We start from the raw sequence: 4,386 nt of genomic DNA on the forward strand, positions 1-4,386 counted from the left end.
GAAAGGTATTTTTTTTCATACTTGATGCACTTGCCACACCTACCAACCTCAAATTTCAGCCCCTTGGCCTTGGTCACCAACTTGGCCGAGCCCTTTTGAAACCTCAGAAGGGAGAAGAGAGGCCTGGGTGATAAGGGGCAACTCAGGAAGCACTGGTGCAAGGGCAGCGGGAGGTGGGAGCTCAGCCAAGACTTCGCGAATATTTGGAGGGAAGTAGAAATTCCCGGGCTGCCTCCACTCCAAGTCGGTAGGGACTCCTGCAAGGTTGAGGGCTTCCAACCATACTTCCTTGCAGTAGTCCCTGTAGACCTTGGCCAGCTCCTCCACCAGTCGGATCTTGGTTTCGTACACTCCAAGCTCGTAGGATGCTTGTTGCGAGGCCTTCGTGGCTTCTTTGATTGTCCGAGCTTTAGCTTTGGCTTTCTCCAACTCTACCTTCAGCTCCAGGACCTACTGCTTCTCTGCTTCTTACATTGGTCCTTATCCTGGTCCTAGACATTTTACAGGCTGGTGTAACACCCCGATCCAATTTTTATAATTAAACTATGTGTTTAAGTGGTTAAGTATTATTAATATTTTAAGCCACTTACTTACAAAAATTAATATAAGAGTATTTAATAAACATATTATTTTATAATGCCATTGAATAAGAATTGTAAAGATTATACATAACTGAATTGCTATCGGTATTTTAAATATATACTAAGCATGTACAAAATTATATTAAGTGGTTTAAGTTATTTGATATATAATTGTTGGTGTTTAATTAAGTGTATAAATGTAAGGGTTTATATGCAAAATTATTTTGTTATTTGGGCCTTTCTAGAATGTAGAACTATGGGAGGGTGAAATGTATAAATACTAAAAGTTGAAAAGGTAAGTTATCCTTTCTTTCCTAGCAATACACGTGAATCACCCAAGATATTTTGTTGGACTTCTTGGCTGCACCAGAAATTTCCCTTGGTCATTCTTGCTTTACTTCTTTGTTTTATTCCTTCTTTGTTCTTATTGGTTGCACCTTTATCTCTTCTTTGACTTTCTCAAAGAACGAAGACTCAAGAAACTCTTTTGCTCCCATTTCCCACGGATCAATGCAAATCAGAAATTTGCACCTCACTTTTCTCTCTTTTGTCTCAAGGAAAGTGCTAGGAAGCTCCCTTGAGTCTTTCTCTTGAGTCCAAGGGTTCACACACCAAAAGAAAGAAAATTCTCTCAACTCTTCTCTCCCTTTCATTCCCACGGGTCCTAAACCAAAAGAAAGAAAATTCTCTCAAGCTCTCCACCTCTCATAATTTTGGGTCCAGCCACTAGGAAATGGGGAAATTCTTCCATGCAAGAGTGATTCTATTTCTCCTTGGAATCAGAAATTTGGTAAGGGTCTAGCTACTCTCACCTTAGAATCCATAATTTCTTCATGGAATCTTAAGAAGTTGGTTTTGTGGTTTGTAAAATTGGAAAGCTTGTAAGTCTATATATATATATATATATATATATGCTGTTTTAAGAAGCTTTGAAGTTGTGTTGATGATTTGTTGAAGGTAGATTAGGATTTTTATTAATTAATGATTTTGTATGATTAAGGAAGTAAGAAAAAGTTAGGATGAGTATTTTTGATGCTGCTGCTGGGATTTTTGGTTGTGCTTATTTTGCTCTAAATGGTTAAATGACTGTGTTTAAGTGTTTTATAACATGTCTTATGAGTGTATAAAAATCCCCATATGAAAATACCATTCTTTGGTAATTGTTTGTGAATTTACGAGAAAAACGTTGCAAAGCTGTCACTGTGACAGATTCTGTGTTCATGCATGATAAATTATGTATTAAATTTTATATAGTGAATTTGGATGCTAGGGATGATTCCTATGAAACCTAAGACACTTGTGGTTGTTATTGAATTGGTCTCACAGAATTTGGATTAATATAAAAATAATGGTTTAATTTTTAAGTTGCAAGAAATTCTGTCAGGGCAGATTTGAGTATGCTGTCTTGTGTGATTTTTAGTAAATCATGGGTTTATGTTTTGACTCCGAAATTTTTATGGTATATACTGGACATATAGGGGAGTAGTTCTGTAAATTTTCATGACAATTGGATGTGTTTGAGCAGCCCGTTTGTATTTTACAAATGGAGCCTATGCTGCTGGAATAGAACAGTGAATAGTAAGGGACATGCCTAACTTTGTGGATTTAATTATCAAGTTAGGGTGAATGTTTTGAGCTATAATTTGATATGCTTATCTTTTGGTATGTTTCAATCATAGATTAATTTTGTGTAACTTGTTTTGAGGTTTAGTACCCAAAGGAAGGGGTTGTAAACCATGGGATGGTTGTATGTATGAAGCTGTTTTGCCCGACGTGTTGTATGTTATCATATGAATCTATATAGTTACATGATCATGCTTAAAAGATTTTATATTTATGCATGCATTATTGCCCTAACCTTAAAGCACCTTTTGAAATAAAGTTAGCTCTTTTAGAGATATGGGATTAATATAAGAATGTTGGTTTCTCTAGGATTTTGTACTTGTTGTTGATGAATGTATTTTTTTGTTTGTGGGAACCTCGTTGAGGTGGGATTAGGATTTCCTTAATTCTAAGAAATAGGCTTTGAGATGAATGTGAAGTTTATGGTAAAGAATTATGGATAGTAATAAGCTTTGATTTATGGTTTAGGTGTTACCAGTATCCAAGTCTAAGCTCCTTCGACTTTAGGCTCTTGGTTCCTCTGCTTTCAGGTAAGGGATAAGTTATATGGGCATTTGGTAAGTCATGAGGTTATTTTAAAGTATATTATGCATTAAAATGTTTTTTATTAGAGATATGACATGTAATCATTATTCTGACAAAGATATGTTCGTGAGCTTTCGAAACCCCATGTATATGATTTCTGCATATTGATGCTATTACTGATTCCACGAACATGATGTTTAATGAAAAGAATGGAAATGTTATGATTATGAAATGTTATGTAAAAGAAGAAATTTCAGTATGATGTAAAGTATGAAATGTTTTCGGGTTATGTCCTCTGGTAATCTGAACTCGGCTAGTAGGGGTTAATTACTAGCTTTCCATGGAAATATGTTATCTGTTTGGCCATTTAAAGTAGAGGAAATGGGGCTGCCCGTAACTCTAGGCCATTTAAAGTAGAGGAAATGGGGTTGCCCGTAACTCTAATCTGATTAAGGCCTTCTCCCCAATGTGTACGGACGGCGGGGAGGAACAAAACCTGGAGGGGATGTGCCATCAGGCCTCCCAAAGGGGACAATATCATACACACGGGGGCACCAAATGTGATGAGGCCTTCTCTGTACAGCTTATCAGATATGGACTAACCAATATGATATGAACAGCTATGTTATGTTATTAATCATGAGAGAATTATTTTGTTTAAATGCATTATGAAAAGTTAAAAGCTCTCATGAAAATAAGAAGTTTTTGATGAAAAGAAAGCTGTTCATTAAAGATAAAGTTTCTGATGAAAGTGCAGGTTATGTTTAAAAGTTATCAGATATCTGTTTTTATGAAACGTTAAGTTTTATTATCATGAAAGTTATAGTATTCTATGAGAAGAAGTTTATAAAGAAAAGTTTTCTTATTAGTCAAGTTGTTTCTAGCTTAATACAAAGTTGCCGATTATTTGATTTAAGTTAAAATAATTATCTTGTAATGAGAATATATGTATGGCGACTTTGTAGGAAGTGAAAGAAGTTTAATCTGGAAGGTTTTGATAATATTAAACTGATAAGAAAAAGGAGAACAATTATTTTCTATGAAGAGCGTATACTATTATTATGAATAGTATTAAATACTATGCATGAAAAGATGTTCTCCTATTCGAATATTCATAGAATGAAATGATCTGATTTACATGCATCCTTATTGAATTCTCATATATCTTACCTTTACTGAGCTGTGTAGCTCACCCCTTCCACTCTTTCAGTTAGCAGGTTTTATTTTGGAGCAGAGGGAGCCTTAGTCGAGTTTTGGAAGGAGCTGGTTTAGTTTTATATGTATAGATCCTAAATTAGCATTCTGACGTTTAGCTTTATAGTTATTGTGTATTTTAGGATCAAATGAAAGTTGTGTATACCATAAAGTATCAAGCGATGTATTATGTAAAAGTGTAGAAATTAAATGATTGGTGGATTATGTTATTCTTTGGAGTACAATGTAGATGCTCTGAATGTCAAGTGAAAGGTTATATAATTTAAGTAAAGGAACAAGGATTGAAAAGAAAAAGAAAGCTTTTGGTGAAAGTTTTGTAAAAGTTAAGTGGTTCTTGTTAATATCAGGTTTAGGCTTGATATTAGCATGCCGGTCATGGTCACAAATCCGGGTATCGGGTTTGGGGCGTGACACTGGTCTCTCCTCGGTAGCCAACTTAGTG

General features: G+C 35.2%; 1 long non-coding RNA gene across 2 annotated transcripts; it reads left to right on the forward strand.

The window, feature by feature from the left end:
- The first annotated feature begins 1,046 nt into the window (after nucleotides 1-1,046).
- LOC126720780 (uncharacterized) lies at nucleotides 1,047-4,153 on the forward strand. Of its 2 annotated transcripts, none has more exons than XR_007653689.1 (3): nucleotides 1,047-1,371; nucleotides 2,673-2,761; nucleotides 3,940-4,153. It is a non-coding gene; the product is annotated as an uncharacterized LOC126720780 (long non-coding RNA). The 2 variants fall into 2 exon arrangements; XR_007653688.1 differs by having other exon boundaries at nucleotides 1,048-1,371; nucleotides 2,673-2,734.
- The last annotated feature ends 233 nt before the right edge of the window (nucleotides 4,154-4,386 follow it).

This window comes from Quercus robur, chromosome 4 (assembly GCF_932294415.1).
Source record: "Quercus robur chromosome 4, dhQueRobu3.1, whole genome shotgun sequence".
NCBI lineage: Eukaryota > Viridiplantae > Streptophyta > Magnoliopsida > Fagales > Fagaceae > Quercus > Quercus robur.